General features: G+C 41.8%; 1 protein-coding gene across 1 annotated transcript in view; it reads left to right on the forward strand.

Moving 5' to 3' along the window:
• nol4lb (nucleolar protein 4-like b) overlaps nucleotides 1-13,703 on the forward strand; it is a 340,275-nt gene that overhangs the window by 320,887 nt on the left and 5,685 nt on the right. The gene's annotated exons all lie outside the window — the stretch shown is intronic.

The raw sequence follows: 13,703 nt of genomic DNA on the forward strand, positions 1-13,703 counted from the left end.
ATTGACAGAAAGAGGAAAGCAAAGAAACACAACTGATTATGATGAAATTGCAAAGAAAATAAAGAATGCATGTAGGCACGCTGAAGAGAAATAGCATGAGATATGTGATGAAGTACTGGAGCTGGAAAAAAAATCACAACATGAGAGTTATGTGCCGTAACGCGAAATTTTTGACAGAAGGAAAGGAATAACAACAGATAGTGGGTGCATAAAAGACAAAGCTAGTAAAATGTTGATTAAAAGGGATGCAGTAGCAAAAGATGGACAGAATACATAAGTGAATTGTATGACGATCCAAATAGAGAGAGTCCTCAAGATACAGAGGAAAATGAAGGTCCAAACATTATGATATCAGAGATAAAGAATGCTTAGAAATCGATGGTTTCAGGAAAAGCTCCAGGCAAAGATGAGGTAACAACAGAACATCTAAAAACCCTTGGAGAAACAGAATTAGAAGTGATAACAGAAATTAGTGATCAAATTTATTTCAAAGGATACATTCCAAGGGAGTTGAGACATTCATTATTTAAGTTACCTAATAAACCTAAATCAATGAAGTGCAATCAATTTAAGAACCAGAGGCTTAACGAGTCATCTCATTAAACTGATCTTAAAAATCATAATAGAAAGAAATAATAACATATTTGAAGCAGAAGTTGGTGAAATGCAGTGTGGATTTGGACCTGGAGTAGGAACAAGAGAAGGAATATTTAACCTAAGAGCAATCTTCGATAAATGTCCAGGAAGTAAACAAGAATATATATATGCTTCACAGACTGAAAAAGCATTTGATCGTGTTTATCACCAAAAGCCAGTAGACATGTTGCTGAAATGTGACATTGACAGTAAAGGTGTGAGATTTATCCAGATCCTACTTACGATCAAATAGTGAGCATCTAGCTAGAAGATGGACAAGCAGATATGTTTTAAGTGAAGACTGGAGTACGACAAGGCTGTGTACTGTTGCCAAAATTATTCAATCAATAGAATAAATATTCAAAGGATTATATGTACTTCCAGGGGTAAAAATTGGAGGCAAGAGAATAACAAACTTGATGTACACTGACAACACAGCACTACTTGCAGAATCTGAAGAGGCCCTACAAAATATTGTAGATCACATAATCTAGAAGCTTAGAATATGGATTGAGTATGAAAACTAAAAAGACAAAACAATGGTGGTTAGAAGGAGGACATTAGAAGAAACTAAAGTGAAGTTGGAAGTGGATGATGTCACACTGGAACAAGTAAATAAATTTGTCAATTTGGGAAAAGTGACAACAGAAGATGGTAGATGTGGTGCCAAAATTAGAAGGATAGAGACAGCCAAAAGTAATTTTTTTGTAGATGAAGTATGTGTTAGTATCAAGCAAACTCAAGCTTAACAAGGAAAGACCAAAGAAGAGGTGCTTGAAATTACGAGAACAAAAAGAAATCTAAAAAGTGACAACTAGAAAAGGCCAATATTCCGGTCATTTGAAGAGAGTTGAATAGTTACAGAGATGTCTTCTGGAGAGCAAAGTGGGAGGGCAGCAGGAAGAGGGGTTGGCCTAGGCGAATTTTGATGATGGATGTCACACAGTGGTTCCAGACGAGCTACAATGGATGTGTGCACAGCAAATGAGTGTGACATACCATGACAGCAGATCTCCTGGTAGGAGTACAGCAGCAGCAAAACTTCAGTTTCTAATTGGTTTTATTGATGCGCTGTGTGTCACAAATTGCTTGTATTTGTTGCCCTACCCATAAGTTTACTGGAAATTTTCATCGGTCCTAATTAGATCAGAACCCATGCAGTCAAGACTCAGTCTAGAGACTTGAAACTTTATGTAAATGAGCAGTTTTCACACATAAGTAAGTTCAGCTTAGTCAGGAATGTTAAATAGCCATATGGGAGAAATATTCAAACTTAGATTCATGCAATTAAAGTTATTTAATTATTGCCCAATTAGTGGGAAGAGCTGTACAGTGTTACAGCATGAGTTTGAAGGTTTTCATGCTACAATTTGTAATTGAATACAGAAATGATCCTTTACTTCTACAGTATTACATTTTAGGTTGTCAAAAGCTGGTATCTCCCATTTGTCTATTCCTGACTAAACTGAATTTATGTTGGAAACTGCTTATTTGCATGAAGTTTCAAGTCTGTAGACTGAGTCTTATCTGCTTCTGGGTTCTGACCTAATTAGGACAGATGAAAATCCCCACTGATAGGCCTGTGGTGTAACTGAATACTGTACACACATTAATGAGTCAAATCCAAATAATTCATACACGTATGCAATAATGTCCTAATGAATAGGCATAGGTGTTTCCAGCCGACTACATCAGATTAGCACACTGAGGAGTGAATCAGCAGAGACTTCACTTCAGCACAAATAATGAGAGGTGAGTCAATGAGTATATGACAGTATCCAAGTATCAAAGGGTTTACAAATTGACTCTTTGGCTACAGGAGGGGCTGAATGCTCAAGTTGATTTTTATTCACAATATCTTCAATGTTCTTTGAATAGTAACTTTTCAGAAAAAGAGATCTGTTTTAATCACAAATCTTATGTCTAAAATGATGTACAGTTCAATTTTTTTCCCTGATGATTGCGGTTGACACATAAATAAAACTGACTAGTTCTGTTTAAAAATGGTAACTTAAAGACAAGAAGTTTTAATGAACATAGTTACAAGATTAGACCATTCAGCAACCTCCAGACTTTGTTCCTTGTTCCAACAAAACTGTATCAAGATAAAGGCAAAATATTGCGGATGCTGGAAATCTGAAACAAAAACAGAAAATGCTGGAAAAACTCAGCAGATCTGACAGCATCTGTAGAGGGAAAGACCGAGTTAACGTTTTGAGTCTGTATGACTCTTCTTGTCTGTATCAAGTCCAGCCTTGAAAATTTCAATTGACTGAGCATTCACAGCCTTTTGGAGGAAGAGAATTCCAGATTTCCGCTCCACTTTGTGTAAAAAAAGTGCTTCCTGATTTCAATCCTAAATGGCTATCTAATTTCAAGATTATACTCCCTTGTTCTTGAATCCACACCAGAGGAAATATTCTCTTTATGCACCAGATTGAATCATTTCATTATTTTAAGCATCTTGATTACATTTGCCCTTAACCTTCTAAACCCAAGGAAATATAATAAGCCACATTTATGCAACCTGGCCTTATAACTTAACCAATCCCAGGCAACAGTCAGGTCAATTTGCACTGCAACTCCTCCAAATATGCTTGCCAACCCTCCAGGATTGACCTGGAATCTCCAAGAATTGAAGATCAGTCTCCAGAACACATCTCTGTGCAATCTGGGAGAAAAATCATAGGGTCATTAGAATTTTTTTCCATTCCCTTTGAACATTTCTTTTTACCAGATATAAAAATATTGAAAATGGGGGGAAAAGGCTGTTTGGCTAACAGTCAAGCATCATCCAATTGGCATAGGAAGGCAATGTGTCACAAGGATGGATGCATTGACCGACTAATGGCAAGAGTGTGGGGGAAAACCACGTGATGAAACCCTCACGAATACACTTAATCACAGTTGGCAACCATACTTGCAAGGCCAGTGTATAATTCCTGAGGTTTGATAAAATCAGAAAATCATAGGGACCCAAAACGGAATGCATTGCTCCAGATGGGATCTGACCAAAGCTCTGTACAACTGAAGTATCAGTTCCTCACTTTTGAATTCCAACTCCATTAAGATAAAGGCCAACATTTCATTAGCCTTCTTGATTAATTTTTGTACTTGGGCTTTTAAATTCATTTGCTGCTCTACAATTCATAATCTCCTACCATTAAGAAAACATTCCAATTTGTCTTTCTCAGAGTGGATAACCTCCTACTTCCCCAAGCTGAAATCAGTTTGCTATATTTTTGGCCAGTCACTTGACATGTCTGTGCCCTTGTTTCATGGTCCCATCTATACAACATATTATCATTCTTAACTTAGTGTCATGTACAAGTTTGGATTTGCAACTCCCCTTCACCCAAGCTATTAATAATAATGGTGAAAAGTCAGCAGCCCAGTACAAATCTCTGGGAACACTGCGTGTCACATTCTGCTAATCAGATGAAGTTCTCTTAATCCATACCCTGTCTCCTACCTTCCAGCCAATTTCCAACCCACGTAAAACAGTTACATCAATTCTGTACACTCTCATTTTTGCTTTAAAAAATCTTGTGCAGGCACTTATAAAATATCTACCAGAATTCCATATCCACAGCATCCATAGATATGTCCCTATCAACTAGTGACCTCAAAAAAAATCAGTGAAATATGATGTACCCTTAACAAATATATTTGTGTCTGCCTTTGATCTGTTGCTTGCCATGTGTTCAGTCCCTCTGTCTACAATGATAGATTCCAGTTAGTTCTCTGCAATTGATGGCAAACTGACAAGACTGTATTGACCTGATTTCTACTCCCCACCCACCCCAACCATCCTTTTTAAATAATGGAATAAGATTGCAATTTTCCAAACCTAAATGATGGAGATTGTTTTCAGGACAACTCAATGAATCTGCTCATTGGAACATTAATGCATTTCCAAGTTTCAGCTTACAGATGGAAGAGAAAAATTAGTTGTGGAGATTCCACTGGGCCAGCCTCCCCTGGTTCCAAGCAGCCAAACCAAAGAGGCATTGGAATCCATGGAGCAACTTGTTGCCTGTGTCCACTGGACAATGGTGGACGGGGTCTATTCTGAGTAAAACCAGTAAGCAGGAAAAAAATATTTAACTTCTCAAAGCCTGCTCAGAGATATCATATTGATACATTTGCAATATACAAGACTTTGTTGTTTTCTTTTCACCAGTTCGGTGATTAAGGTAAAGAGAAGATCTTTCATATATCCTGAAGACTCCAGTATCACTTGTATGGTTGCAACTATCATTCTGACTTACTAAATATGCAGCAAGAAGCAATTGTTAATTAACTTTTCGGTTTACTCGGCAACATTGCTGTAGAACTGGAATTGAAAATTACAAGGTTGAGGAAACATGGGGCTGGATTTTGCCATCGGTGAGCAGGGGGCGGGGCCCGCTCGGCAATGGCAAAATGATGTGGTATGATGTCGGGGTGGGGGGGACCCCTGATGTCATCCTGCCCCATTTAAATTTTCAGGAAGACAGGGGCACAGCGAGATCAGCTGTCCACTCACCGACCTGTCAATGGCCAATTGAGGTCATTGACAGGATAATTAAGACAATTAAAGGCCCTGCCCATCCAACCTTAAGGCTGGCGAGCAGGCCAGGTGCCCCGGCGGTCTTCTGAAAAAATATGAAACCTCATCCACCGGCGGGATGAGGTTTCATGTAGGGTTTAAAAAAGTTTATTAAAGTTTCAGTGAAATTTATTAACATGTCCCATCTCATGTGACATTGTCATATGAGGGGGACATGTTAAGGATTTTATTATTTTTCTATTTTTAAAGTTTATACAGCTGTCAGCAATCTTCCTGAGGCAGCACTTAGCCTCAGGGAGATGTGCGCTTTTTCATGCGCATGCGTGAAAGAGCGCACTCTCGCATTTGGGGAATCCCCCCGCCCACCCACACAGGAGTGCATAGCACTTCCCAGTGGATGTCACACTGGGCGGGCCTTAATTGGCCCGCCCACTTAAAATGGCAGCGGGGCCTGCTTCTCCGCGGGGAGCGGCTCCCCGCCCGCCGGAGATTGGGTCGGGCCCGTGGTTTTATATGTCATATAGTACTTTAAGGAGTCAGAAAGAAAGAGAGAGAGACAGAGAGAGGAAGTCACAATTCTCATGCCTAATGGCCAACTCAACTAGAATCACCTGGTCCATTAGTCCCAAGCAGTCCAGAGCAAGATCCAGCAAATTTCCAATGAAATCCTCCAACCAACACACGCTCTTATGACTAGGAAATCTTTTAAAGACATTCAGTGCAAAATTTGGATTGGTAATGCCCATTGTTTGCTTGCTATGGTTGTTGTTTGGTGTCTAAAATGGTGTTAGCAAGGTGCACACACTTTTACTGCAAGTTGTGCCAGAAGCTATATTGGTGAAAGTGTTAGCGTGGGCGCAGCAAAGGGCCATTAGAATATGCATAGCAGGCAAATAATAACATCAATCAGCAGGCAAGGCTGATTGTCACCAGCAGTGCCATTTTGGAGCTAAACACTCTAGCTAATGCCCTTTCTTAACAGCTCACTGTTGGAACACATTCAGTGGCAGGAAGGATTCTCCTACTGCCAATGGATCAACTATTTACAGGTTAGTTGCTGTTGCTATAATTCGACAACTGTTTAGTGCTTCCTATGGTCATCTGAATTTGTAGACTGAGTGTGTTGTGGCAGATACTCAAGAAATTTTTGATGACTTCAAAGCTTGCTTCCAGATATGGGTGCGCTTGTAAGCATCTCCTTTAGAATATAGCATCATTTGGAGCATAAACACATAGCAAACAGTGCAAGACAAACTTCTTGAAGAGATGGGGGAGAAAGGCTCTCGGCAGAAGGTTGTTCAAGGAGCAGTTCCCCGATCTGAATCTCAGTGAAGAACAATGTATGGGATGGCTACACTTCACTAAGGACTTTCTCACTGAAATCTGCCACCTGCTGCAACCAAAACTGCAACAGGATCAAGCCTGCCTTGTCAGCAGCTGTGAAAGTGACTGTGGGGATGAACTTTTGTGTGTCTGGAAATGTACAGAAAATGTCCTTCCAGATGCAACATATAGGGCTCAAGTGCGACTAATGGCTTGGGTTTTAAAGAGAGAATTGGATACCGGGATGTTAGAGTGGACTCCCCCATGGCTAGAAAACTAATACCGAAAATTTTCTTAGCTCTGTTGGCCACATATTCAGGGAAAAGTAGATTGTTTGACATAAAAGCTGCATTTTTGTAGGGAGAAGAATTTCAGTGAGAAGTGTTCTGAAACTACCTAAAGAGACAAGCGATGTAGAATGAAAGCTATGGAAATTAAACACATTTCCCAGTTAGATCTGTCTTGCTGAAAGTAGGCTGTACTCAACTGAAAGCGTATCCAGCAATGTTCTACTGGTACCACAAAGGGAAACTTTCAAGCACCTTTATGATGGATATCAATGATTTTCTATTGGGAGGTTCTGTGGAATTTGAGAAATTTGTTATAAATAAGATGAAAGGGAAATTTAAGATTTGAAGTCAGGCTTTGGGGGCTTTTAACATTAGGCTTAGACATTAAGCAGAATTGGGCGGGAGTAATCTTGAATCAACAATTGTATCTCTCAAGTGTTACTCATATCCAATGAATCAGACTGGGTCATCAAAGAAAGATGATATTACATCTATAGAAGAAACAGAGCAGTTAAGATGATTACCTTGGCTACGTACACAGACAAGACCTGATGCCAGTTTTTATGTATTGCAGTTAAGCACAATGATGAAATTTGATACAATTTAGGCTGTTTTAAGGGCAAATAAAACATTAAAGAAATGAAATACAGAGAAATGCATACTCAAGCTTCCAGCCTTGGGTGACCTGAAGGACATTAGTCCTTTTTGGTGACACTTCCCATGACAATCTTTCAGATGGGTATTTGAGTATAGGTAGGCTTGTAATATTCTTCGTGGGTGAAAATGGAAAATGTTAGCCCTTGCCTGGGAAGCTAAGAAAATAAAAATAGTGATTAAAAGAATCTTAGCCACAGAAACATTGGCTCTCGTAGAAGCAAGAGAGAAATGGGTTACTTATCAAATATTTTAAGGGAAATCTTATACAAGGGGAATTCTGAGAATAGTTTTCCCATTGTAACAGGTACTTTATTTAAGCATACGTGAGACTCAATATACCCAACATTTGAACTTCACAGAGCCAGCACAGACAAGACTTGCCAAATGGCCTTTTTCTGTGCTGTAACCATTCTATGATTCTATGATAACTCAATGCCCATGAGAGTGGTGGAAATGGAAACAATCAATGACTTCAAAAGGAAATTGGATGGGCACTTGAAGGAAACAAATTTACATGGCTACGGAGATCGAATGGGTGAATGGGACTGACTGGATTGTTCCACGGAGAGCTGGCTTGGACTCAGTGGGCTGAATGGCCTCCTTCTGTGCTGTAAATGACTGACTCCTTCCAAGTTACAGCTAGAAAGATTTGCAATATCACAGTTTCCTATCCACTAGTGTGTGACGGAGGTCACTGGCATTCTCTATGCATTGAGAGCTAACTACATTTCAGGTGGAGTGAACACATCTTCTCCATGGTGCAGGGTAATATTGACTGTACAGACATTGCTTTATGGACACTACATGTCAATTCTGCTCCTTTCCTCAACCAAAGGGATCCCACTCCTTATCATCCAGCTGGTATGTGACCATATGCTGAGAATCTTGCAGGTCAATGTACAATATTCTGGCAATAGTCACAATGCCTCATTCTGCAGCAGTTGAAACACTAAGCAAACCAAGATAGTTAATGAGTGTAGGAGTTGTCCCTGATTCTGGCATGCAACCCACGTATGTGTGCAGCATGTATGTATAGGGATGTCTTGTTGCAATTAGTGAGACCACATCTGGAATAGTGTGTGCAGTTTTGGTCTCCTTACCTGAGGAAGGATGTACTTGCTATAGAGGGAGTGCAGCGAAGGTTTACTGACTGATTCCTGGGATGGCGGGACTGATATATGAGGAGAGATTGAGTCAATTAGGATTATATTCGCTGGAGTTCAGAAGAATGCGGGGGGATCTCATAGAAACCTATAAAATTCTAGCAGGACTAGACAGGGTAGATGCAGGAAGGATGTTCCCGATGGTGGGGGAGTCCAGAACCAGGGGTCACAGTCTGAGGATATGGGGTAGACCATTTAGGACTGAGATGAGGAGAAATTACTTCGCCCAGAGAGTGGTGAGCCTGTGGAATTACCACAAAATAGTTGAGACCAAAACATTGTATGTTTTCAAGAAGGAGTTAGATATAGCTCTTGGAGCGAAAGGGACCAAAGGGTATGGGGAGAAAGCGGGAGCAGGCTATTGAATTGGATGATCAGCCATGATCATAATGAATGGCGGAGCAGGCTTGAAGGGCTGAATGGCCTACTCCTGCTCCTAGTTTCTATACCATGAAAGCCATGTTTCAACACTAAATGTGATAGAACAAACAATTTACATGCTAAAACAATGCTTCCACTAGCTGAACTCTAAGGTCAGAATCTTCGGGTTAGCGAGCGGGGTCAGGGTCTGCTTGCCGACACATAAAATGACGCGCAGTGACTTCGGGCATGCGTCCCGATGTCACTGCGCTTCATTCAGATCTTGAGTTCAGCAGGCATGCACCAGAGTCAGCTACGTGCCCACCGAACAGTCAAAGACCTATTAAGGCCATTTAAACAGCAATTAAAATAATTAACTGAGCTGCCCGTCCAACCTTAAGGTTGGTGGGCAGGCAAAGAGCCCAGGCGGCCTTCGCATTTATCATGAAACCTCATCCACGGGCAGGATGAGGTTTCATGAAGGTTTTTAAACTTTAATAAAAATTTTCAAAAAAATTCGTAGACATGTCCCAGATCATGTGACACTATCACATGAGGGGACATGTCATAAATTTTTCTTTCCTTTATTTAAATTTTTAAATATCAAACTGATCTCTTTTGCGCACGTGTGAAAGAGCGCAGGCCCAACTCAACCTAATCCCCCCGCCCGCAAAGGGAGCGCTCAGCGCTTCCAAGTGCACATCACGCTGGGCCGGCCTTAATTGGCCCGCCTACGTAAAATGGCAACACACAGCCAATCGCAAGCGGCAATGGGCTGCACACCCTTGCCCGCTCCCGCCCAACCTCCCTGACGGGGAGAAAATTCTTCCCTAAGATTGAATATCAAGATTCATCAGGGAACTGCCCTTGCCACCAGTTATATGGGGAGCAGCAAAGGAGGAGGAGAAGAGGCAACCTAGTTAGCTGCTTTCGGGCCAGGCAGTCCACAAAAAACTCGAGTGCGATACCAGTAGCTAAAATCCCAATTCCCCATTCACCAACATTCTCATACCTTATCTTCCCCTTTGTCACTGAACACACGGTCTGCTTGGCCACAAGGTAAAAATAAAAACATCACAAATCTCGCCATTTACAAAAGTCAGTCATCGCTGTGCATTCTCTTAGTGCCCATATTCCCTTGGCCCTTGCCTGTCTTTGTGCTCCTATGCAATGCTACCTCAGTGGCTACAGCATGGCTAGTGAAAGGCTGCTGACTTTCAATGGGGGAGACTGCAGATGGCTTTGGAGGAGGACGTTGAGCAGCTTTGAGCCAAGCAGGCCAAGCTGTGGACTGCATCATCTCAGCACATGGAACATCAGTCTGGACTGGTGGGCTGGCTGGTAGGAAACAGCAAGGGTATTAGTAGAGTGGCAGTGATGTTTTCCAGTGACCGAGGAGAGCAAGTTCCTGCTCTGCAGAGCTGTCACTCCCCAGGGTGACAGCTCAGAATCCTAGCAATCTGCAGGGGGAAAGATTGCTGGACTGTTCTGACACCCTGCAAATCTCTTTAAACAATGTTATACACAGCCTTGATTACAGCAGTCCAAGCTTGCATGGCAACAAGCTGACTTTGTATAATTTAAGGCCGAGCTTCTACTGCATCATTCAGACTGCTGATGGAAGTTGCTTCTGCTGCAATGGAAGCTGAGACATCTGCCATCAGGCACAGCGTCATGGTTGGATCCACAAGTATACTAACGGACTTGGCCACCACTTCCATGCTTGTAACAATGGGCTGCAGGGTCTGCACAAAGCCCCATGCCAAGTTGCTGCTGGTCTCCTCCATCCTCCATGCTTCTTTACATTGACTGCAGACTTTCTTTAAGCTTTCCAATGCACCAAGCATTCTGTTGTGCCAGCTTGGTGTTCTTCTGCAAGCGGGCCCAAAGTGCTCATCTCAGTCAATTGCAGCAGAACTGGCACCTGCACTGTGTGCCCTATCCAGGTTGCAGGCCACTCATGCCTAGTGTCTCACCTCATGCTAGCCTCTAAATTGCTTGCAGTTTCAGTATCTGAGCTGGTGACGAGAGTGTGAAAACATGTTATGTTGTTGCGTCTTCATCATTTCTCACTCTCTGTTCCTCCACTGCCTGCCTGAGTTGCAATTCCTGATTATCTGAAAGGAGAAAAGCACAAGGGTAAGGTTGTGGATCAAGGAGTGGAGAGGAGGAAAGAGGACCATGCTTATACTACCTGCAGCTTATAAACCTGAAGAGCATGTGGGATGATGGGGAGTTGGGAGGCGAGAAGAGGCATTAAGTATGGAGACACCATTAATGGTTTCATCCCCACCTCTAGCCACAGACATTCCAATAATGGCTGGCATTGTCTCCCCTACCAGGGTCAGGCACACTTGCCCCTCACACCACCTCCCCCCACCCCACCTTCCCTCTCCAAATCTCAACATCTGGTGGAGATGCAATCTGTTTGGCTGACATAGCTATCATGATTGAATTACAGACAATATGTGCAACCTGAGAGTGAGGCTTGCAGCAGTGCTAAGTGCATGAGAGGGAGGTGTAGCATATTATTGGTAGATGAACGATAGTGCTGTAGGGAATTAAACAGTATCTGAGGTTATTGGTGCAGTTGGATATGATATAGCACTTGAACATGTATTTGTTGACCTTGAATACTCCAAAGAGATCACTGAGCTTCTTGCAGCACTCGGGGCTTGACTCCTGGCATTAGCCTCCATGGCTATCTGCTCCCATTGGCTGCTAAGCGTGTGTCTGGTGGGCCTGGCCCCCTGCGGATACAGGACATCTCTCCCCCTTTGCACCTCCTCCACCAAGGCCTTCAGTTTAGCATTGGAAAAGCTTGGGGACCATTCTTTCCCATGTCGTACCATTCTTATCTTTCAAAGATTCAGCTCAGATGTGCTTCCTGCATAACTCCAAATACCTACTCCAGCAACAATGCAGCTCCTCTTTAAGAGATACAAGTTAACTTTAAACAGGGCATGTAAGTGGTGCTAGCTTCCCATGATATTGGCCACTGCTTAGCCATCCAGCTGATCAACAGCATGGTTAGTTACTTCCAACATTCAGCTTATATAAAGAAGCAGGCAGGGCATAATTCACATGCCACCTGCATTCATGTCAATAGGCACAAATTAATCCTGCATTGTTATCCCTGCCTCTGGTTTCAGGAGCTATCAAATTTAGCCCCCACTCGTCACACAATTGACCAGTAGAAAGGGAAAGTACTGAGACTAATATATGGACTTCATGCAATTTGTAATTTTTTTGTACACTTGATTTGTATATTATTTTGAGAATGTAATTGTGTAGAATAATACAGTAGCAATAAAGTGATGGGTATTGATTGCTGTAGAAAAAGAGGGCAGCAGTGCTGAAGGAGTTTTAGGCAAATTCTTTGTTTTGTAGCTAGGAAGCTTTTTTAAAAAGAGAGGTAACTCAGGCACCTAGCTAACTAACTTGTATTAATGTCTAGCACAACAGTCTTCTTGAATGCATTAGTGTTACAAAGTTGCATCTTTATTTCACTGCCAACACCTGGAGTCTACGTCAGATCAAAGTTAAGCACATGACAATAACTGTGGTGAAGGGAGGAGGTGGTTGTTCTATAATTCATCCAGGCATCTGAACACTATTTTGACATGCTTATTAACGATTTTGGTGAGCTTCAATGTAGTAACACCCCACTCCATGATATTATGGGTCTCCCTAGAGCCATTGTTTCACTGCTACTTCCCACTTCAAATAAGCTGGACAAAGAAAATCAGGACAAGGTAAATGTCTCAAAGAAGATACAAAGATCTAGCGATTGACCTGGATGACTATATTCTCATTGCTGCAGACCAGCTGAACATGAGAGAGTAGGATAACTTACCTGTTCATGTAGGTCATACCAATACAGGCAGGAGCCTGATGCAATTTGTGTAGCTAATCAATTGCCCTATAAACTCATGGAAAGCCAGCTGTACTGTGCAGCTCTTTCACTGCTGCTAAATGGTAAATATTTGCAAAGTATTAGCCTCATGACAAAACATCAGTCTAAAACTATTCTTTATCCATCTGTGAACAATAACTAGGCAGATGTCCCCAATGCCAGCCTGGAATGAGCCAGAGCATAAAAATTGAGGATGGTGCTGATCCTCACAGCTACTGGTATTAATGTTCAGTATATAGTTCTTGTTTCAGGGCCTGTGCGTCAGGGATGTCACCATTTGGTCACTGTGTCTCTGCTAAGCCATGGGCTCCTGAGACACGCGGTCACAGATAACGTGCCTTCAGTTTCACCTCACATTTCTGCTAACTCATTCCTTAAACTACTTATGCTGCTGAGCCAAACCGAATGGTTGGAATATCTGAATGCAATCCTTTTTTCTTTAGCTGTGTTTAGATAACAGTATTGCTTGGAAACTCAGAAAAATAGCTCATACACAAGAGCTATACAATAGTAGGAGCATGAAGCACATGTTATGGAAGCTGATAAATATGGTTCCTCTTTCTCCCCAGGCAAATGACAATTATGCTAGCATTAAGTGTCCTCACTAATGCCAACATTGTACTCTTTTAGCACACAGCCGCCTGCTCTCATGGCCAGGAATATAAGCTGATTAAGGTTGCAGCATAGATTCCCAATTTAATTGTCATATTTCCCCACTTAATTTAAAGGTTTAATTTCTAGGCTATGAAATTAAATTATCCCTCATGTGTATTATTGTTTGTGGCTCTTTCACCAATTTGAAGAAG

Source organism: Carcharodon carcharias, chromosome 14, assembly GCF_017639515.1.
Source record: "Carcharodon carcharias isolate sCarCar2 chromosome 14, sCarCar2.pri, whole genome shotgun sequence".
NCBI lineage: Eukaryota > Metazoa > Chordata > Chondrichthyes > Lamniformes > Lamnidae > Carcharodon > Carcharodon carcharias.